This window comes from Dermacentor variabilis, chromosome 10 (assembly GCF_050947875.1).
Source record: "Dermacentor variabilis isolate Ectoservices chromosome 10, ASM5094787v1, whole genome shotgun sequence".
Classification (NCBI taxonomy): domain Eukaryota; kingdom Metazoa; phylum Arthropoda; class Arachnida; order Ixodida; family Ixodidae; genus Dermacentor; species Dermacentor variabilis.
Window position 1 is genome coordinate 88,393,916 of NC_134577.1, and position 23,701 is coordinate 88,417,616.

At 46.9% G+C, this 23,701-nt stretch overlaps 1 long non-coding RNA gene across 5 annotated transcripts in view; it reads right to left on the reverse strand.

Annotated features, from left to right (window-relative positions):
- Window positions 1-23,588, reverse strand: part of LOC142560793 (uncharacterized) — a 68,202-nt gene extending 44,614 nt beyond the window's left edge. For 2 of the 5 annotated variants that reach the window (XR_012823432.1, XR_012823429.1), the window contains exons 1-2: window positions 15,848-16,038; window positions 6,525-6,724 (exon numbers count right to left, since the gene is read on the reverse strand). This is a non-coding gene — a long non-coding RNA (uncharacterized LOC142560793). Of the gene's footprint in view, window positions 1-6,524; window positions 6,725-15,847; window positions 16,039-23,277 lie in introns of those variants that run through there. The other 3 variants (XR_012823430.1, XR_012823431.1, XR_012823433.1) reach the window with 3 other exon arrangements.
- Between the last annotated feature and the right edge of the window lie 113 nt (window positions 23,589-23,701).

Here is a 23,701-nt window from a genome sequence, read left to right on the forward strand (position 1 = left end):
ACCACTGAGCTATCAGTTGATAGAAATAGTTCATATTCGAAAATATTTGCTTCTACGTGCATTTCTTTTTTATTCGTATTTGAGAATGTCCGACACCATTAGCAATTTCTTTCGAAGAAATTTTATTTGCTCTGCATTTTACTAATCCCTCCCTTCTATTCTCTTTTTGAATAACACAAGAACTACTCCTGAGCATTCAAATTGGATTAAGTTGTTTTTCTTTAATTTTTTTTTTCACAAGCTTACTAGAGAGTTCAAGGATTTTAAGAGAAGGGACGCGTAGCAGGGGGCGGTAGAAAGTTAGGTAGGCGGATGAGATTAAGAAGTTTGCAAGGACAACATGGCCACAAGTAGTACATGACCGCGGTAGTTAAAGGAGTATGGGAGAGGCCTCTGTCCTGCAGTGGGCGTAGCCATGCTGATGATGATAATGACGACTAGAGAGTGACAGCATCGGGCGATGTGGTTTCAGCCTGTCTTGACATAAAACATAGTTCTACATCACTCAGGAAATTTCGCAAAGGCACTGAGGGAAAACCTGGAAAACTCAGGGAATTTGGAAATGCCAGCTTGGTAGACACCCCGACTGACAATTCAACCAATGTTCGTGTCGCCCTTTCAGAGGACATTGCAGAAGCAAAACATATTTATTTCAGTAACTTTTTGCCAAAGTTTATTAAGGAAGATCACCAGAAGTTCTGGAACTTTATTAAGGAACGGAATGAATCCATAACGAACATTATACACGATAGCATTCTAATAACTGATGGCAAGGCTGTTGCTAACCTTTTAAATGACCACTTCCACAGTGTCTTCTCCCCGCCTACGGAACCCTCTTTCCAAACTTCACCGTCCTGCTCTTCTGACGTTACTATTTCTCATCGAGGTGCACTTAACATGCTCTTCACGTAACAAGTAAAATCATCTGTTGGTCCAGAATGCATTGCCAACACCTTCCTTCGGCGTTATGCGGAACATTTAAGTAAATTTCTCGTAGTAGTCTTTCAGGCCTCTCTACATTCCGCGGTACTTCCGCTCGATTGGAAAGTAGCACGTGCTGTTCCTATATTAAAGAAAGGTGACCCAAGCTCAGTCCTGAATTACGGATTGATTTTAATATTATCCTCTTCTTGTAAATTATTTGAACACATTGTTGCTAACTGCAATAAAGATTTCTTAAACGAGCGTAACATTTTATTTCCTTTCCAATATGGCTTCAGGAAGGGGCTCTCGACAGTCACCGAATTAAGCAGTCATTCACTCGTTTGCGTCTGTCCTTGACAGGGCTGGCCAAGTAAGATGTGATATTTTTGGATTTTCAAAAAAGCATTTGATGCAGTTCCTCATGACAAATTAATTTGTAAATTATAGTTGCTTAGTCTTCCTGGCTTAATCCTGTCCTGCGTTCCCGCTTACTTATCGCGTCGAAAACATTACGGAGTGATCAACGGGCAGCAGTGATTCTCTTTCAGGAACCTCTGGCATGCCTCAATGCAGCGTGCTTGGCCCACTTCATTGTAACGACATAGTTGATGTAATAGAGGCCTCTGTCAATATTCGTCTGTTCGCAGACGACTGCATCATTTTTAACGAAAATAATACTGTTTATGATCAACTATCTCTTCATTTAGCCTTGAAAAACATTCTTGAGTGGAGTAACAAGTGGGGAATGAAACTAAACTCGGATAAATCTGTGCTTCTACGTATAAAAAACAGAAAAAAAACTACCCGTGAAGTTTTCTTATTCTATTGGCCAAGACCCCGTGGCTGAAGGGAGCGAGTACAAGTATTTTGGAATAAACAATTATTAACAACATAAATTGGAATAGCCACATTGCCGCTATCGCCTCTTCTGATTTCAGAAAGCTATGTCTACTTCGCCATAAGCTTAGACATGCATCCCATGAAGAAAAATCATTAGCCTATACCACTTTTATTCGACCCAATTTGGAATACTCGTGCGTTATTTGGGACCCGTTCACTAAAATCAACATTACCAGCCTTTAAAGGATACAGAGAAGAGCCATACGTTTTATTTTTTCCAAGTGCGGCCGATAAGAGTGTATAATTAAATTACTGCAGACAAATGGTTTCCACACCCTTCAAACGAGGGGAACGATAATATGCCTGAATGTCCTTTGGTCCTTCATAAACCGTAAGTTTCTTTAGATCCTAGTCCACACAACTCTTTCTACATCCAGGAAAACCCGTCATTCCTACTCCCTCGCTCTCTCCCCTTACGTTGCCAGGACAAACCTCTTGATATTTTCTTTCTTTCCTAGAACTATAAAAGAATGGAACCTCATCCCTTTCCATCATCTGAACCCCCCTTAATCAATTCAGATTCATATCAGTATTTCCTAAGTGACCGCAGTAAACGCGAAAACGTGATGGCCTTAACGGTAGTGCCTTGCGCCGCTGGCAATCAATGGCTGTCGTGACGTTGTGGTCGACGTCAGTGGTCACGAGTGGGCAACAGTACTTCTCTTGTATTCTTGTGAGCGTACAGGAAAACCCAAGGTGCCCACTTCTGGCCGGTGTTCTGCTGGCACAATGAGAAGGTAGTTTGCGCGGATTGGGGGGAGGTTCCTTTTACGAGGACGTCGTTGCGCAAGCAAAACGAAGACAACCCACGGCGAGATACCCTAAGGACAACGTCGGTATTGCCTTCTAAATGGTCGACAAGGCTTAATAACGCTGCATCTGCTCGTTGCTGTTCGGTGGTGTTATCTGCAGTTACTGTTTCTAGGAAGGCGTTGTCGTCGGTTCGCCTTGCGGTTGCGAGCCAATAGGGGTGCGCGACTGGCAGTCGGTGGCAGAATGCTTCCTCCCGGACTTACGCACCACGGTGATGTCAAATTTCTAGAGTCTGAGACTCCATTGCGCTAGTTGACCTGATGGATCCTTTAAGTTTGCCAGCCAATGCAAGCGTGGTGGTCGCTTACCACTTTGAAGCGCCTGCCGTATAAGGAAGGCCGAAATTTCGCCGTAGCCCAAATGATCGCAAGGCACTCTTTCCGTCGTAGAGTAATTCGTTTCCGCTTTTGACAATGGCCGGCTAGTGTAGGCTATTATGCTTTTAACTCCGTCATTTCTATGAACTAACACGTCACCGAGGACTACGCTACTTGCTTCGGTGTTGGTCTTCGTCGAAGTGTGAAAGCACTGGTGGTGACTACAGCCGTCGTTCCAGCTCCTAAAAGGCGTCGTCTTTCAAAACTAAATCGGCAACCGCACCTCCATCGCTTGCTGCTCTTACTTTTCGGGATAAGGGCTGACGGTTGTCGACAGGCGATGGCGCCAGGTAGCGGCCTGGTGACGGCGAACAGGATAGTCGTCGAGGGCTTCACTGTGTGGCGGCAAGGTAGTGGGCGATACGTGAGGGCATTCGTTTTGCTGAGGGCTTGGAGTGTTCACGGCGAACACTCGAAGTCGAATTTTACTGTACGGGTACCAGCGACCCTCGTACTCCCATTTCACGGTATGGGCACCAGCGATAAACGTGACCCGCTTCTGGACAGTGATAGCAGAGCGGATGGTGGTCGGCTTGCGCGCCAAGTGTCGGCCTTCCTTGGAACGCTACGCTGGGCCACAGTCCGGCTTTGTGGCAGCGGCGTGGACTCGAAGGGGCACCATGGCGGCGGTGGATGGGGGATTATGTCATTGCGTCTGGCTGGAGTTGTGCCGATTGCAACTGCAACTGAGGAGCTTAAGTGGTCGCTGTAGTTCCCCCTGGACCCCTTCAGTGACCGAGGCCACCTGTGGTTGCCACGAAGGTAAGATCTTGCGCAGTTCTTTACGCACAATGGTCCTGATGGTCTCTTGGGGGTCAGCGAAGCCCAGTGCTTGGATGGCGCCTTGCAGCGTCGGAAGCCTTCGGCGGTTATATTATGTAGTACGCATTCACAAAGTTTTCTCAGTCGTCGTTGCCTTTCCGAAGAACTCTGCTATGACTTTCGGCGCGTTGCGGGTCGGTTCGGCGAAATCTTTTTGCTTGAAGCCCCGCATCAAGAAGCGGACTTTTTTCTCCTGCGAAATTTCTGGGTCCGCCTGCCGGAAAAGACAGGTCCTCTCTTCCGTGAAGATCGCGATGGTCTTGTTGAGCGGCTGGACTCGGTTTTCTAGAGGAGTTCGGGCTCGCTCTTAGCCCACGACGCTTGTGAATGTCTGCAGGAGGCCGCTGCAGAACAGGTGCCACTTTGTTAAGATGGTTTCTCCATTCTGGAGCCACGTTGTGTCGCCGTCTTACAATGCGAAAAAGGCATGGTGCAATTTGTCATCACTTTTTAATTGGTAAATTTCATACCAGTCGAGCCAGCTTTCCGAGTCCTCATGTGTTTATCCGTGGATCGTCGGTGGTTCGCTGGGCTGCTGCAGCACGATTGGTGCTGGCGACAGTGGGGCTGCCATTGCAGCTGCTGTCATGGCCGTGCCCTTCCTCGTCTTGTCAAGTAGAAGTCCGTACTGCGGTAGCAGTCCTTGCTGCCTTCGGCCATATCTCTGGTACTTGGTAACGTTGGAGTTGTCCTCGGGTGTCGGGCTTGGATCGCGGCTTCGCGGTGGCGTTCGTTACATGAATGCATGGGCTCTTCCACCAGATGGTGAAACACGGCTGCAAAACTCTCAATAGTCTGACTAAATATTTATTGGACGAACCTGTGCCCACAAAAGCAAGTTACACTCAAAGCACAACGATAGCTGCAAACACCGCCGGTTATCGTCGAAAATTTGATCTGCCGGTGAAGTGCAATGCGGATTCCAAGTAATGACGTACTTGGAAGTTTTGAAAAATGGCGCATAAGAACGCCTCAAGCAAACACGTCTCACTGTGTGTTTTGTGTACTATGACGACAAACAGCAGTGGCAGACGCAAGGTAACTGGCACCAGCTACTCACCACACTCATATTTTGCTCAACGCTGAATAAATGAAACGTATTCGCCGGGAATATCACCGCCAGTTATCGTCAGTCAAAGTAAACAGCACAGAACGCCTGTCTTACGTCGATTTCTACAGTGCGTCGGATCCGCATAATTTTGTCTGAGTAATTTTCTCACCAGCGCTTGCACAGAAGCTTATCTCGTTAAGAGTGATGTTCTCAAGTAAAACGAAGTTTAAGATGCACTCCCATTTCCGTTGGAAGCTTTTGCCATGCCTCTTGCCTTCTTGTTTTGAGTGCCTTGCGCTATTTATATGTATAGGAGCACAGCGCAACTGGCTTACCAGAGTTGCTAGAGAGCATTCTTTCTGACTATGAAGTACGGTAGCTCATTTGCTACATGCCAGCAACACACTTGTCGCAAAAAGCATGACCAGTAGCTTTAAAGCATTTTGGACAAGCCAATTCGCTGCGTACACTCGAAGCAGCGCACAAAATGCACACAGTGAGAGAAAAAGAAACAGTGCCTCAGGATTTTATGTGGACACAGGAGCAGTGCTGTCTAGATCACTGTTGTCACCGTTATAGCGCCGGCTACTACGCTGGTTTTTTGTGCCTTGTTGTGCGTTCTAATGCTTTTTCAGAGGCAATATGCACACAATGTGCGTATGCAGGCGTACATTTTGTCCCTTTGCACGATATACCACAATTCTAGGAACACTCTTTCTGAAGCGACCACAGTCCACGCCAGCGACACGGAGAGCCGCCTGTGTATTGCCATGAAGGTGAGGATTTATGACCGCCATATCGAAAACCAGCCTCAAGAAGAGTGAGTTCGGAAACCATGTGCTGCATTGAATTAGGGCAGTTTATATTGCACACCATGCTTCTAGCGCGTGGCAACGAACCACACGCGATAATACACAGGCCGGAGTTCTCTACCACGGAGTCCACCGTGACGGAAACTAGAGCTTTGGGAGATGTTAAGCCCGAAAACTATTTGAGTTTTCTTGTTCCTCAGTAAGTGCTTGCGCGAACGCGATCGTAATTCTGTAAGCTTGTTCGTATAAGCATAACTTACGCATCGGTTCTTCACAAGCCAGTTTCATGCTACCTGTGCTTGCCCCTTGTACAAGTCCACAGCCCAAGAGACCTACTGGTGTATTTCACGCGAAATTATGGTGTTTTACGTGCCGAAACCAGCATCTTATGAGGCACGCAATAGTTGGGGACTCCGGAAATTTGGACCACGTGGGATTTTTTAATGTCCACCCAAGTCTGCGTAGACGAGTGTTTTCGCATTTCGCCCCCATCTAATAAACGCAAGCCCTCGGCATGACAGATCGCTTTGTGTGCTGGTATCCAAGGCCCGTGCAAGTATCGAGAATCAGTTTCCGATCTGATACGCTTCGATAACTCGGGTGGAAGCGCTGTTCGGGCTCTCGTTATGCTGGGCTTACGAGGAAATTATTTCACGGCAGCGTCACTGAAAAACCCGGGCGGTAGTAGTTTTGGGAACTCCGGCTGCGTGTGCGTTGTGTCTCATATGAATGCTGTAGTTATGTCTGACTGCGTAGTATTTTAGTTGAAACTGCAAAGGTCTAATTTGAGGCACCCGTTCTAGAAAGAAAAAGAAATTGGCGTACCTGCGTTTTGATAGGTTCAGCAAGTCCACGTCTTACGACTGGTGCAGGGTTGTCGATGCGGAAGGTCGCTATTGGCGAAATTGGCGCCGGCCTGTTTTACTCTCTGGCTATGTCTTGGGGAAGTCGATGGCTACCGGCTTGAAGTATAATCTGCCGTCTGCTGCTGGGTGAAGACTTTGCGACGAAGACTGTAGCAGCGCCTGCGCGACGTAAAAAAGCCCTTCCGTTTGAATATAAATGAAAAAAAAAATAAACGTTCAACCATCGCACGATCTGATTCACTTACTGTCGAATGTTTTCCACACGAAAAAATAATAATGTGCAATTAAGCCATGGATGAAACTGTACATGTGGCGTTCCGAATGAAATGGCACTTACAGATTGACGGCATATGGACACATGACCTTGTTCATCTTTTTCCGGTGACCGCTTTTCAGCCGCTACCAAACGTTGAACGTTATCGCTCGGCAGAGGACGCGCCTCCATATATCGGAAGTTTCTGGAATAGTATCGGCGGTTCTATTCGTTGTCTGTTGTCATGGCACGTTGTCTGACCAGATTGTACGCGCGACCCGAATTCTGCAGTGTGTTATACAAGGTACGCAGGCACCAGCGATTATGCTGGCACGCTTAGCACGCTGATCAGAGTTCGACGATCGCCAACTGTGGTCACCGCTATCGTTGTACTTTGAGTGTCAATTACTGTTGTGGGCTCAGATTCGTCCAATAAATAGTTTCATGATTCACTGTTTTCGCTCCTTAGTTCATCGTCACTAGAACATGGCATCTGGTAGAGGCGCTTTACGCTAATGTACAGGGTGGTCCTTTATGAAAGGCAACACGCGAGCACGTGGCATGTGCTCTGCGGAGGCTGCTTAGGGTGCCATCAACAGGGAACACGTACGCTTGTAGCGCCATCTACTGGCGGCCAGAATAAGCAGACACGGCTGAAAGACAAGCGGCTGTGGACTGCCTCCCACGCCAGGTGAATGCGCAACAGGCGGGGCCTGCAACGCAGCGTCTGCTGCTAGCAAACCGCACCTGGTACGCTAGCACCTTGGAAAGATGGAAGGATCAACACATGCCCACTAGGTAAAAGGAAGTCCCAGCGTATTTAAATGCATAAGCATTCTTTGGCGAGTAGCGTACCAAGATGGGTCCGTCACGGTAAATTTGTAATGCCTTGTATCTGCCCAAAAATGTGTAATGTGTGACGTTACGACATTGAATCGTTATAAAACTTATAATGTGTAAATGTAGATGATTGGCAGCTTTGTTAGATATGAGGAACAATTGAAGAAAGATTGATTAGGGAGTATAACCATACAGATACATAGGGTCCACAGAAAATCCATGGGGAAGCCTATAGTAGGGGTGGGCCAACTTGAAATTTCGGTGTAGGCCAACATATATTTGGGAGTGGGCCAATATAAATTGAGGGGTGGACCAACTTGAACTTTGGAGGTGGGCCACCATGAAATTTGGGGTGGGCAAACTTGAACTTTGGAGGTGGGCCAACTTGAAATTTGAAGATGGACCAACTTAAATTTGGTAGTCGGCCAAGTTGAAATATGAGGGTGGGCAACTTGAAATTCTTGGGTGGGCCAACTTTAAATTTGGGTGTAGGCCAATATAAATTTGTGGGTGGGCCAACTTAAGTTTCTCGGTCGGCCACCAGCTAAATATTTGGGGGTGGTTCAACTTGAAATTTTGAGAAATCTGGGGGTGGGCCAACGTGACATTCGAGCGTGGGACAACTTATGCTTGGTAGTAGGTCAAGTTGAAATTCAGGGTTGGGCGAACTTAAATTTGGGGTAGGCTTAGGCACGCTTTGATAACTCCAGTAGAGTTTCTGCGTAGTTTTTTTTGCAATACGGAGCCCTCGCTACATCCCCTCATAGCATGAATAAACGTCATCTAGAGAAGTGCACTTATGTAAAACGTAAGCATAGGTAAATAAACGTAATTATTTTGTTAGTTATTATTCAGGCTGAGGTATGTCTATATTGACGACGTTTGCTGAATTACTTAATCTTAGTGAAAGTTACGAGAACGATGTTTGTATATGTAATTAATAATTTAGATTACTTAAGTAGGTATAGCTAATATCAAGGTATCCTTAATCCTTGATTAGGCTCCGTTGATCTAAACTTAGCAACTTTTGATTAGTCTGATAAGTTAACATCAATTGATTTTAATTATGCGCAATATTTCTTGTTACCCTCTATTAATCGCCTTTAGACTTGAATAATATTATCGTAACTAATGTTTTTATTATTTTCAACCTTACTTACATTTATACCTCTCAGTAATCACTATAGTCCAAATCATCAATCTCATTAGTGATACGTAGTTATAAGGCATCCTTATATACACCTGCATAGCACCTCAGATGCATGCCTGCAATGCATCCTGTCACGCGTTACAGACAGAAAACTGGACGGACGGACTGACGGACGGACAAAATTCCTATGGAAGAAGGCATAGAATGCTTACGCATAATTATAGGTACGCCAGGAGTGCCTAATAACTACCAGGCGTCGATTGACGCTCCCACGTTTCCAGTGCACTTGTGTATACAACGCGGTTCGCTAGTAGCAGGCGTTGCGGTTCAGGCCCCGCTCCTTGCGCAACAGGTCTGGCACAGTCTGGTCCCGGAGAACCAATGGAAGACCCAGGGCTGGAATTTCTACAGGCACAAGTGCAGCGGACCATGGAGGGCTGAAGAATCGCCTGGTAACTGGAGTAGCCAGCTGGCTTCGGGACGAGAACCCGACCAGCTCTTGCTGCCTGGCACAACTCGCTTGTGATGGTGACGATGATGCCTCAATTCCGTGCTGTTCCACGAGCTTCTCCCGGCACTTCTTTATTATTTTTCTTGCTCTTCGCGTGTTAAATCGCTATTGGTTAAATTTGTTCGTTTGTCATTTCTGGTCTTCTGTTTCTTCATCCTCCGTTCGCCACATGCCAGAATCATTGCCTCTTCGTGGTCTTCTTCGTGCTCACGTTGTTTCGTAGAAGCCCCACACAGCACCACAGACACCGCTTACCACACTTGAATACCGTGAAATATGTGAAAAATTCTCCCCCCCCCTTGTGATAGTTCAAAAACGCTGTCCGAAATGGGCTTGAGACCGGAAACAAATATTTCCGCACAGAGCAATAAATGAACTACTTCACTTAATTGTACACTGAGGCACAAATAGTTGCACATGGACAATAAATCAGTCCATAGCGGTCACCAAGCAAGAACAGAACTATATTATCTGTCATATGCTTAGTGCCTATGGTTACAACTTATCATGTAATCAGCACCAACGTTTTATGAACCTGTGACTTTGCCTGGTGCAAAAGAAATTGCCTGAGTTAGTATGGGTAGAAGGGCTTAAATGAAGGTGCACAACATGGACAAGTTCAGGCCGAAAGCAGCGGCGCTGTCATTGCAGAAAAACTGTCTGGCATGACTTCATGTCCAGTGCGCGAATACTTCAGACGATTTTATAGGCTCCCAAATAGTCTCGCAAAAGCTTCTCGCCAACTCCTAGTCGGCGTATTGGTGTCCAAACCTAAACACGGTCGCAGGACTGGTACTCGACGTAACGTCGCCGAAGGTTGTCGTGTCGGGTTTCGGTCCCACAATGGTTCTTGATCCACAGGCGGGCGGGCTGTTGAGGTTCTTTGACGCGGTGAAGACAGGCGGCGACTTTCAGATGCACTTCGTCGGTGACGCGCGGCAGCATGTCGTCGAGAGTCGTGGTCGAGTTCCTGCCGTAAACCAGCTTGTACGGTGCGATCTGCGTTGTTTCATGCACCGCCCTAGTGTGAGCGAAGGTTACGTACGGGTGGACGGCATTTCACATATTGTGTTCGATTTCTACATACATCGCTAACATGGCGGTGAGCGTCTTGTTCCCACGTTCGTTAGGCCACTCGTTTGTGCCTGGTCGGCAGTGGTCGTGGCAGGATGTTCTCGACGGAAAATTTCGCTACTTCCGCTGCACTACTTTTGGGCAGGGCTTTCGTTTTGCCGTAGCGGTGGCCGGTGGCCACGAAGATACACTTCATTACAGATATTGATGTCGGAAAGGGTCCCAAGAAATTCACCACAATCTGCTAAAACATTCGGCAAGGACGCTCAATCGGCTGTTATAAACGTTATGGGCTTGTCGGCGTCGTCTTGCGTCGCTGGCAATCACGGACTGTCTTGACGTAGCGGGCGAAGTCAGTGCTCACGAGTGGCCAATAGTACTTCTGTTGTATTCTTGCGAGTGTACGGCAAAAACCAAAGTGCCCGGCTGTCTGATTGTCGTGCAGGGTGTGCAAGACTCCCTACCTTCTCGTTGTGCTACTGGCACAACGAGAAGATAGTTTGCGCGGACTGGGGAGGCGTTCTTTTTACGAGGACGTCATTGCGCAAGCAAAACCAAGACAATCCACGGCGAAATACCCTAAGGACAACGTAGCTATTGTCTTGTATGTGCTCCACAAGGCTTTACAACTCCGCATCTGCTCGTTGCTGTTCGGCGGTGTTGTCTGCAGTTATTGTTCCTAGGAAGGCGTCGTCGTCGAGTTCGCCTTTCGGTGGCGGGTCAGTAGGGGTGCGCGACAGGCAGTCGGCGTCAGAATACTTCCTCCCGGATTTACGCACCACGGTGATGTCAAATTTCTAGAGTCTGAGACTCCATCACACTAGTTGACCTGATGGATCCTTTAAGTTTGCCAGCCAACACAAGCGCGATGGTCGTTTACCACTTTGAAGCGCCTGCCGCACATGGAAGGCCAATATTTCTCCGTAGCACAAATGACCGCAAGGCGCTCTTTCTGCGTCGTAGAATAATTCGCTTCCACTTTTGACAGTGACCAGCTAGCGTAAGCTATTATGGTTTCAACTCCGTCATTTCTATGAACCAGCACGCCACCGAGGCCTACGCTGCCTGCGTCGGTGTTGATGACCGTCTCAGCGTCTTCGTCGAAGTGTGAAAGCACCGGTGGTGACTAAAGCCGTCGCTTCAGCTCCTAAAAAGGCGTCGTCCTGCAAAACTAAAAGCAGCAACGGTATCTCCCTCAGTTGCTGCTTTTAGTTTCCGGGATAAGGGCTGATGGACCGGCCTCGGGCTTGGTTAGTGTACGGTCGGCGCTACGGCGACAGGTAGCGGCCTGGTGACGGCGAACGGGATGGTCGTTAGGGGCTTCACGGAGTGGCGGCGAGGTAGTCGGCGATATTGTTAGGGCATTCGCCTTGCTGAGAGCACAGAGCGTTCACGGCAAACCCTCGAAGTCCCGTTTCACGGCATGGGCTCCAGCGGTAAACGTGACCAGCTTTTCCGCAGTGATAGCAGAGCGGACGGTGGTCGGGGGCGCGCCAAGCGTCGGTCTTCCTTGGAACGCTGCACTGGGCTACTGTCGAGCTTTCTGGCAGCGGCGGCGGTGGAAGCCGGAATTTCGGGGATGCAGGGCCCTGGAATGGGAGCGAAGGGGTACCAAGGCGACGGGCGACGGTGGCTTATGTAATCGCGTCTGGCTGGAGTTGCGGCGATTGCGGCTGCAACTGAGGAACTCCAAGCGATCGCTGTAGCTCCTGCTGGACCCTCTTAGTGACGGAGGCCAGCTGTGGTTGGTAGGAAGGCGAGCTCTTGCGCAGTTCTTCACGCACAATGGTCCTGATTGTCTCTTGGAGGTCATCGGAGCGCAGTGTTTGGATGGCGCCTTGCGGCGTCGTGAGCACTTGGCAGTTATATTATGTAGTGCCTATTCGCAAGGCTTTCTCAGTCGTCGTTGCCTCTCTCAAGAACTCAGCTATGGCCTTCGGTGGGTTGCGGATAAGTTCGGCAAAAAGTTCTCGCTTGTCGCCCCGTATCAAGAAGCGGATTTTTTTTCTCCTGTGGCATTTATGTGTGGGCGTGCGGGAAAAAACAGGTAATCTCTTCCGAGAAGATAGCGATGGTCTCGCTGTACAGCTGCACTCGGTTTTCTAGTGGAGTTCGGGCTCGCTCTTCGCCTACAACGCTTGTGAATGTCTAAAGGAAGCCGCTGCAGAACTGGTACCACTTTGTTAAGGTGGTTTGTCGACTCTGGAACCACATCCTGGTGCCGTCTGACAATGCGAAAAAGACATGGTGCAGTTTGTCGTCACTGTTTTAATTGGTAAATTTCATACCTCTCCCTGCAGCTTTCGGGGTCCTCATATGTTTATCCGTGGAACGTCGGTGGTTCCTTTGGGTGCTGCAGCACGATGGGTGCTGGCGACACTGGGGCTTCCACTAGAGCTGCTTCCGTGTCTGTGCACTTCCTCGTCTTTTCAAGTAGATGTCCGTAGAACGGTAGCAGTTCTTGCTGCCTACAGCCGTTTCGCTGGTCCTTGTTGACGTTGGCGTTGTCCTTGGGTGTGGGGCTTGCATCGCGGCATCGCGGTGGCATTTGTTACCTGAACGCGCGGGCACCTCCTCCAGATGGTGGAACACAGCAGCAAAACTCTGAATAGCTTCACTAAGGTTTTATTGGGCGAACCTGTGCCCACAAGAGCAAGTTACACTCAAAGCACAACGATAGCTACAAACACAGCCGGTTATCATTGAAAATTTATCTGCCGGTGAAGCGCAATGTGCCGTGTGAGGCAAAGAAAATACTAACCTACTCGGAGGTTTTGAACAGTGGCGCATAACAATGCCTGAAGCAAACGCGTCTGACAGTGTGTTTTGTGTACTACGACGAAAAACAGCAGTGGCATGCGCAAAGTAACAGTCAGCATCAACTCAGCGCTCTGCTATTGTACTAAACGCTGAATAAATGAAACATTCGCCGTGAATATCACCGGTAGTTAATGTCAGTCAAAGCAAACAGCACACAACGCTTGGCTTACGTCTATTTCAACAGTGCGTCGGATGCGCATAATTTTGTGTGTCAGTAATTTTCTCACCAGCGCTTGCACAGACGCGTATCTCGTTAAGAATGATGTTCTGAACTGGAAAAAATTTAGGCTGCATGCCGCTTTCATTGGAAGTTTCGCCATGACCTTTGCGTCCTTGTTTTGAATGCCTTAGGCTATGGATGTATCTATAGGACCAAAGTGCAACTGGCTTAGCAAAGTAGCTAGAAAGTATTTTTTCTGCCTGCGAGGTACGGTAGCTTCCGTTATACTTACACCGCATATGCAGCACAGGGGAACTGGTATGGAAGCTTTGATGCATAGCGCCAACTATACAGCCATTGAACAGCTAGAACTCGGGAGACTCAACTGTGCAAATGGCTAATGAGGCCTTGTCTTCACAAAGACAGGCTTTACTTGGAGAAAGGACGTCAGGTATTGTTCCGTATAAGCCTTCAAGATGTTTTCGCTTGCACCATTATTTCAGTAACGTACCTGCCGCAAAAGGCATCTCCAGTAGCTTTAAAGACTAAGCATAGCGTCCAGTTTTTGGACAGCCCTATTCGTTGCGTACAACGGAAGTAGCGCACAAGATGCACACATTGAGAGAGAGAGAGGAAAAAAACAGTGACTCAGGATTGTCGTATGTGGACACGCGAGCAGTACAGTGTGGACCACTGTTGTCGCCGTTATAGCGCCGTCTACTGCGCTCGTACCTTATGCCTGGTTGAACGTTCTAATGCTTTTTCAGAGGCAATATGCACACCATGTGCGTATGCAGGTGTACATCTTGTCCCTCCGTAGGATATACCAGAATTCTAGGAACACGCTTTCTGAAGCGACGACAGTCCACGCCAGCGACGTGGCGAGCCGCCTGTGTATTACCATAAAGGTGAGGTTTTATGACCGCCATATCGAAAACCAGCCTCAAGAAGAGTGAGTTCCGAAACTTGTGTTGCATTGAATTAGGGCAGTTTATCTTGTACACCATGTTTTTAGCGCGTGGTAACGAACCACAGGCGATCATGCACAAGCCAGAGATCCCTACGACAGAGTCCGCTGTGACAGGAAGTAGAGCTTTGGGAGATGTTAAGAGGAAGCTTTAGCTCGGGCCCAACTCCGATGCGGCCTATTCAAATACATGTAAAATGCGCTAGCGGTCCAGAGATAACCCCTGTACCGATTTTAATGAAATTTGTTGCATTTGAAAGAGAAGGTAAAATTCTAGTAACCGTTGGAAGCCCAATTTCGATTTAGGGCATGAATTTTGTTAAAAAGATTTTCAAATATTCGACAGTTAGAAAAAAATAAAACCACGAAGTTTACAAACTGATAGCTCTGCATCAAGAACAGATATCGCAGTTCTGTAAACGTCATCCATTAGATCATTCAAAGCGTACAAATTCGATTTGTTACGTGGTTTGCAGAGGTTCTGCAAAAGCTGTATTTCCATATTACTAAATTTTGCGAGATTCATATGTAACATATCAATTTTGTCCGCCTTAGATGTGCTAAATTGCAATTCACAGAATTCTATTATAATTTTGGTTGTTGAGTTACATAGTTGTAAACTTGATAGTTTCGTTTCTTGAAAATTTTCTATTTTTGCCAATTTTTAATACCCAATTGACGAACTAAATCAAAAATTCGAAACCAACAGTCTCTAGATTTTAAGTTTTTCTTTTAAATGATCAAACCTCGTCAAATTTGGTGCAGTGGTTCCTGAGAAAAACGAGTTCTCTTTTTACTTGTATTTAGATAGGAGCACCCGAAGCTAAAGATTCCTCTTAAGCCCGATACCTATTTGAGTTTTGTTATCCCTCTGTAAGTGCCTGCGCAAACGCGCTCTTACTTCTGTAAACTTGTTCGTATGCGCATAACTTACGCATCGGTTCTTCACAAGCCAGTTTCATGCTACATGTGTTTGCCCCTTGTACAAGTCCACAGCCCAAGAGGCCTACTGGTGTGTTTCACGCAACGATATTATGGTGCTTTACGTGCCAAAACCACGATCTGAATATAAGGCATGAAGTAGTGGAGGACTCCGGAAATTTGGACCATCTGGAATTTTGTAACGTGCACCCAAGTCTGCGTAGACGAGTGTTTTCGCATTTCGCCCCTATCTAATAAACGCAAGCCCTCGGCATGACAGATCGCTTTGTGCACTTATATCCAAGGCCCGTGCAACTATGGGGAACCAGTTTCCGATCTGATACGCTTCGATAACTCGGGTGGAAGCGCTGTTCGGGCTTTCGTTATGCTGGGCTTACGATGAAATTATTTCACGGCTGCGTCACTGAGAAACCCGCGCGGTAGTTTTTTTTGGGAACTCCGGCTGCGTGTGCGTTGCGTCTCATTCGAATGCTGTAGTTGTGTGTGACTGCGTAGTATTTTAGCTGAAACTGCAAATTTCAAAATTTGAGGCACCTGTTCTAGAAACAAAAGGAAACTGGCATACCTGCGTTTTGACAAGTTCGGCAAGTCCACGTCTTACGACTGATGCAGGGTTGTCGATGCAGAACGTCGATATTGGCGAAATAGCTCGGTTGTAGGGGTCGGGCTGTGATGCTCTCTGGCCACATCTTGGGGAAGCCAATGGCTACCTGCTTGAAATATAGTCTGCCGTCTGCTGCTGGGTGAAGAATTTGCGACGAAGACTATAGCAGCGCCTGCGCGATGTAAAAAAAAGCCCTTCCGTTTGAATATAAATGAAAAAAAAAAATGAACGTTCAAACATCGCATGATCTGTTTCACTTACTGTCGAATGTTTTTCAAACGAAAAAATAAGAATGTGCAATTTAGCAATGGATGAAACTGTACATGTGGCATTCCGAATGAAATGGCGCTTACAGATTCACGGCATATGGACACATGTACTTGTTCATCTTTTTCCGGTGACCGCTTTTCAGCCGCTACCAAACGTTGAACGTTATCGCTCGGCAGAGGACGCGCCTGCATATGTCGGAAGTTTCTGGAATGGTATCGGCGGTTCTATTCGTTGTCTGTTGTCATGGCACGTTGTCTGACCAGATTGTACGCGCGACCCGAATTCTGCAGTGTGTTATACTAGGTACGCAGGCACCAGCGATTATGCTGGCACGCTTAGCACGCTGATCAGAGTTCGACGATCGCCGACTGTGGTCACCGCTATCGTTGTACTTTGAGTGTCACTTGCTGTTGTGGGCTCAGATTCGTCCAGTAAATAGTTTAATGATTCAAAGTTTTCGCTCCGATGTTCTTCACCGTTACCATAATGTCGCATCTGGTAGAGGCGTTTGCGTTCATGTACCGGACGCCCCCGCAAAGCCGTGGGACCGGCCAGAATCTCTAAGAGAACACCAGCTTCGCCCCACATCATCGAACCAGCTGCAGGCTACAATATCTGTCCCTGGAACAAGAACTTGTTCCTCAGATGAGCGATAAGTGCAACAATAGAAGGCACAATGGCAGCTTCAGTGGCACTTACACCGAACGTGTTGCAGCAGCCCAGTGAACCACCAACCTCCCGCGGATCTTCATTCGTTACCCGGAAAGCTGGCTGGAAACTTACGAAAAGGTCAGCGCGTTCAACAACCCAACTATGACGACCAGCTGCGTGATGTATAGTTCTCCGAAATTAAGCGGCGTACCCCCCCTCCTTCCTCTCCCCCCGCCCAAGCCGCCATTCCTGAATCATGTTCCTAAAGTGACGCAAAACCAGTCTTGAGACTTGACAGTTATTCGGCGGTCAACACTGAAATGCTGTTGCAATATTATGGCCGAGGCATCGAAACGATCGCTCACCGGGTCTAGGAAAAGGCCACTGAACTGATGGCGTGAAACAGCTCGATATTCTCCCAGCTAAGAGATGGTGGAATATTTTCGCCTTTCTCGTTATTTCGATGCTTGTTTCGTAATCTCAACGTGCTGCCGCTAGAAAGGCCGTACTGGTATCTTTTCGACGATCTACGTTTCACAGCCATCCCCAAAAAATTCGAAATTTCAATCAAACAGAATCAGAATCAGTTTTATTTTCCTCAAGGAAAGGAAAAATGGACCCCAGACAAAAAGCTGCTCATTGAGCAGCTTGACGAGGCCTGAGGCCCTACAAGCAGTGGCAACAGCGGCAAAACAGCAGTGTATGTCGGACTAGAAGAGGAAAAAAAAGCAACTTTTTTTTTTGAAGAACAAAAAAAAAGAACTAAAAAGAAAAAAGAAAAAAAGAAACTGTTCGCACCAAGCTGTGAAGAACGACAACAAAAAAAATATTTACACATACATACACCAATAACAAACCAATATTGTACACTGACATGTTATATTCACACGTACACACGCAAAAACCTGTAGAAGTGGCGCGCATACGCCCCTATATATATACATATATGTACACCTACATATACATATACACGCGTACATGGTATATATACACACACACACCATTCAAGTGCACACATGCTTAACTTCAAGTTAAATATTTTATGAAGAATGAGCTGTTATAAAAAACGGGGAGCGAGAAAAAGAAAGTGAAATTGGACAATGTGTGCAAAATCATTCCACACTAGTCCACACAAAAGAACGCCAAATGCCCAATGTAAACTGCATGATATAAATCTGTTGCCGATTAAGCTATACTGTTTAAAAAGTATTCAATTAAAGCACGTTTATCTATTGCGGGGCCATCAATTAAGGTTGTATTATTGTTCAGGGTGTAAGGTATTATATACTTTAACATTTGTTGACCGTAATTCGTTCGAGTTTTGGGAAGACACCACTTTTCTAATTGTCGAGTGTTGGCTGCCGGTACACGTTCCTTGAGCATTGATATTCTGATAAGGAAGTTAGTACGAAACGTGGTTTTAGCGGTGAATAAAGATACAATAATGTGCGGTAGCATAACACTGATGGGCAGAATTTTTAACCGAATAAAAAGCGGTTTGGAATGTGCGCAGTACTCTTCGTCTGCAATGATACGAATGGCTTTCTTTTGCAGGCTCACAATTCTATTCATGTTAGTCGGTGATGCCGTGCCCCAAACAAGATGACAATATGCAATGTGTGATTGAAATAATGAAACATATATCTGTTTTTTAATGTGCACTGGAAGAATGCCACGACACCGGGAAAGTGCTCCAACAGCTTTAGATAAACTTAGGGATACGTAATTAGTGTGCTCAGTCCATCGAAGGTGCTCATCAAATACAACACCCAGTGTTTTATGGTGGCTAACGACCTCAATAATATTATTGCCTAGGTTAATGGTTAAGTTAGTCCCTATGTGACGATTTATAGCGCGAAAAATAACAGCTTTTGACTTAGTTGTATTTATTTTGAGATTGTTTAATTTAGACCAATTTAAAAGGCTGTTTAGGGCATTGTTTGCTTTTGAATTTATTTCTGTAACCGAAAGACCAGAGATAAATAGGGAAGCGTCGTCGGCATAAATTACAAGATCAGCTTCTGTCGAAATTGTTATCACATCGTTTATATAGACATTGAAAAGAAAAGGTCCTAATATGCTGCCCTGAGGGACGCCACATTTCAGATAACGTTTGGATGAACAAAAACCATCTATGTTCACTATTTGTTCACGGTCTTTAAGATATGAACTGAAAATTTGAAGTGTCCTTCCCCTAACGCCGTACTTGTTTAACTTGTCTAAGAGAATATTATGGTCTAGACAATCGAAGGCCTTACTGAAATCCACAAAGATTCCTAGTGTTAAGAGTTTGTTTTCAATATTCTGTAAAATAATTTCTTTTTGGACTAATAAAGCTGATTCTGTAGAAAAACCTTTGCGGAAACCGAATTGAGAGTGTGATATTAACTGATTAGCATCAAAGAAGTTCTGCAGACGTTTGAGCAGAATTTTTTCTAGCACTTTCGAAAAAAGAGGAAGAATAGAGATGGGGCGATAATTACTCATGGAGTTTTTCGAGCCTGACTTGAAAATGACTGTAACCTTAGCCAGTTTCATTCTTGCAGGGAAAACACACGATTCTAGTGAAAGGTTAATAATATGACACAAAGGAAGTGCAAGAAAGTCAGCGACAAACTTTACTGGTTTAATTGTGAGGCCTTCTACATCAGAGCTGGAATTATTTCTTAAGGACATGAGAACGGTAAATACTTCTGATGGATCTGTTGGGCTAAGAAATACTGAGCTGGTTGTTTCATTTGAAATAACAGAACACGCATCTGCGTTATATTTTGCTGTTGCTTGCTCGGTGAAGAAGTTGTTAAAGCAATCGGCTAATAGTACGCCTGATTTTGGTGACCCGTCGATAACCAATTCGCCAATGTCATTCGAGATATTTCTATGGTTAATTACCTCATTTATTGCACGCCAAATTAGCTTTGAATTATTCTTTCTTCCCGCGAAAATTACTGAGTAATAGTGACGCTTGGCTTTGCGCAAGTCATTATTTAATTTATTCCTAAACTGCTTAAACACAACGTAATCATTAGGATTTCTGGTTACCGTGCAACCGTGCAAACCGTGCAAACCATGCAATAATCGTTCAATCCATAAGAAATATTAATGTCGCCCGTTATCTCGTGTGGGTTTTATCCTTCATTGTAGAGCACTTTTCGTGCAAAATTGGCAACGGACGAAAAGAGTCGCAAGAAATTGAAAAATTAAGCTATCTATGGAGAGAGAGAGCCGAGGAAACAGCCAAACAGGAAAGAAAAGCTAACGATAACCAATTTAGCCGTTGTTTGTGAAAATATTTATCCACGAAAATCTTTTTATTTGACAAGGAAGTAGAGGAAATGGCGCCGGATGTGAAGAATGGTTCTATGTGTTTTGAATGAAACTTCTAAAGTTATCATTCCAACCGCCTCATGTAGCCACTTCTCAGCTGTGCTTTTGTGGATGTTTTAATAACCTCTTGCGGTGTCGCAGTTCGCCTAGAACCGCAGCGTCCAGCGCTGTACGCGGTTGTACGGGACTGGTGGCCAGGCTTCATTAAGCAACTTCCCAAATAACGATAGGAGTCGGTTTTGGCACCTAATTTTGTCGAGAAGTAAATGAGGGGTACAAAAGAACTGTGATTGTTCCACAAATATATCGTTCTCGATAATTCTTCCAGAGCTAATTAGAAAAACAGTACTAGAAATCTTCATTTTACGCTGTCGCTTGTTTACTTGATCTTGGCTGTTTCTTTGCTGCGTTTCTTTCCTGCGCGAGCCAATTTGATGTGGTTCCTGGTTTGTCATGTAAAGGATAGGTGTGTATCACAGGTGTACTTGTGAAATACACCTTATTTCATTTCTCTTTAGCGGGTGTACGCGCCTTTATAGCGAACGGTGGGAATTATTAACGTTTCTGCTAGTAAAGGTACCCCGCCCCTCGTTTGCATAGAAAGGTTACCTTGGGGATGCGCCCCCCTCCCCCTTGAAAGAAATATCCTGGGTACGTGCCTCCTCGAAGCGAAGAATACGCAAAAAGGAGACCTGACGTCTCGACGTATAAGACACTCTCCGCGATGTAACGCTAAGAACTGCCGACCTTGATGTTCTGGTTGATGATCACAGCGTCACTAGCTCAGTCTGTACAGGAGCCGACTGCTCTGTCGGCACTGGCCCCTTCCTTGTCCGACAAGTTGAGGAAAGTCATGAGTGCCTAGGAAGGCCATCAAATCTTGGCAGCTGGAGGACACTTAATAACGCTGACGGGAATCTGCATGGCAAGGGTTACAGTTGATGACCGGACTTACTCTGCGACCGTCGTTGTCTTGGAACAGTGCTCATGGGTCGTAATGCTCGGCATATACTTCCTGAGTCAACATGATGAAGTCATCGACTTAAGATCGATAAAGCCATGCGATACCGCCGCAGCGTTCTCACAGTAATCGCGCCCTAAGTGTACTTGAAGACCCGAGTCAGTATCGCACGTCGCGCCTCCATCATGATTTTCGTCGCCACAGAAGCAGCCTGAGGCATCAAAGCCATCATCGAGAGCGACGAACAGCTGCTGGTCGATTGTCAAATCGGGGTTGCAAACGGTATCGCACAGTTAAGCCGAGGAAAAGCAGAACCATTCGTGAAGAACTTCAGCCACGAACATAAACACCTGAAGAATGCACGAATATGGCATACCCGGAAGAAGTTGCAGCAGTCAGCGATGCACTTGTTCCCGTTTGGATTTTGCCGAAAATATAACGACGGCGCGTGGCCTTGAACCACTCTGATATTTATCCATCTTTTCCCTGTCATAAGTAAGAACAGCTCAATGGCATCTCCCTGCTATATGAGGACTGCTTTTCGTCGTCATCAAAGATCCCAGAAACTGCAGTTGCTAAGAATCGCATAATAACCGAAAAATGCGCTCCATTCCTCCGCCAGTGCCTTTACCCTGTTTTGACGCACAAACATGAATCTTGTGTTGCCCAAATAAGGGGACAACGGTTCGTGTACTTAAAGTTTTTAACCGTTCTTTTAGGCGGAGCCTCCGAGAACCCAATTGAGGACAAAGCCGTTGGTTTTGAACACACACACACAAAGACTTTTGATGAAACTAGAAGCGTAAAATAAATTATAGAAAGAAATAGAAAGAATAAAACAAACACTCAAACAGACATCACGGCGTTAAGACACATGTGGGGCTAGTGTGAAGCTAACTAGTGCGCAAGTCCGGGCTTGCCACGACGGCAGGGACACACGACAGTCTCGACGCGGCGACGCGGCGACAAGTTGGCGCAAGGAGTTGCGCCGGCCTCACCAAAGGTCGTGGTGTAAGTTGACTGACCGGCGACCGGAGCGCGCCAGCTCTGCCTTGGAGAGGTAAAGCAGGCGGCTTGGTGGCACGAGCAGACGGCGGCGGCGTTCTGGCCGGGCAGCTGGGTGAAGAGCTCGGGCCCGTAGCCCGACTGCTCTTGTCCTGCCCACGGGCACAGAAGCTGGAACGCCGGCCTCGGGCAGCAGGCGGCACGACAGACGAGGGCGGCGTTCTGGCCGGGCATCTGGCGCAGAACTCGGGCCCGTAGCCCGACTGGTCTCGTCCTGTCCACGGGCGCAGAAGCTCACCTGCCTTGAGCAGCTGGCGGCACGCTCGGGTAGACGGGCGACGCACAGGAACGGGCTGGCAGGAGGCCCCGGTCGGGTGAAGTCCTCGTGGCTCGGGTCCGCAACCCGACGGCCCATCTTCAACTCCCGGTCCCTTGGTTGACCTGCTCCTGGCGTCGCTTCCTGGAACTCTCCAGGCGTTCGTCCTGCGTCTCCCCCCTTTTGCCAGCGCACCACGCTTTTTTTACTCTCTGGCCGATTAGGCATTCTCCGATTGGCTGCCTGACGCCCCGTGATCTTTCCTAATTGGTTGGCTTTTCTTCTTTTAGTTGCTTTTCTTGCGCCGCGCGTTCACGTGCCGGACGCTCTTCGGCGTTGTCGTTTTTCTCCTTCCAGCACCGAATTCGCCTCGGCGCGCGCACCCCTTGTCGTCTGCTCCTGTCCGTCCCGACCACCGCACCATGTCGCGCACCACACTTCACAAATCTATATAATACAACAAATTGACGAAAAGCTGCTCGACAACATCATGCAGCTGTCGAAAAGCTCGTGGGCGTCTCTTGTATTCTTGGCGAAGAAGGAGGATAGAATTCTGCATTTCTGCGTCGATTAGCGTAGCCTGAACAACATCGCGATGGAGGTATACGCCCTCCCTGAGAGAGATGGTTGTAAAAATGATTAATGGATGCGAAACTTTCGTTACCCAGAGGAACGAGGGAATTTACATCTTGTGTAACATTAAATAAAAGAACGCGCGAGCCGAATTGAAGATAAACACTACGAAAACACGTAAGTACTACACACTTCACTAATAGAGCTAAAGTCCCAGAGAATCAACTACTAAAGTGTCAAGAACTCTATAGTCCCACGCCGCGATAAATAATGTTTGTGAATGTTCACCTTGTGGACGTCAATGTATGGTCGGCGGGTCGGTATATTCCGCTTCACGATGACGCCAGGGATGAGCGCGATGTGGTCGGACGGGTCATGGAAGGCCTAAGAACGAACAGCAGGGTAGGCCTAGCGCAGTCTGGTCCCACACAACCAACGGAAGGCCCAGGGCTGGAATTCGTACCGGTCAAAGTGCAGGGTACCGTGGCCGGCTGAGGAATCGCCAGGTAAATGGAGTAGCCAGGTAGCAGCTGGGCTTCGGGACGGGAACCCGACGAGCTCTGGCTGCCTGGCACTGCCCGCTTCTGATGATGATAATGAAGCCTCAATTCTGTGCTTTTCCTCGAGCTTCTCTCGGCACTTCTTTTTCCTTTTTCTCATTCTTCGCGTGGTAAATGGCTATTGGTCAAATTTGTTGGTTCGTCATTTCCGG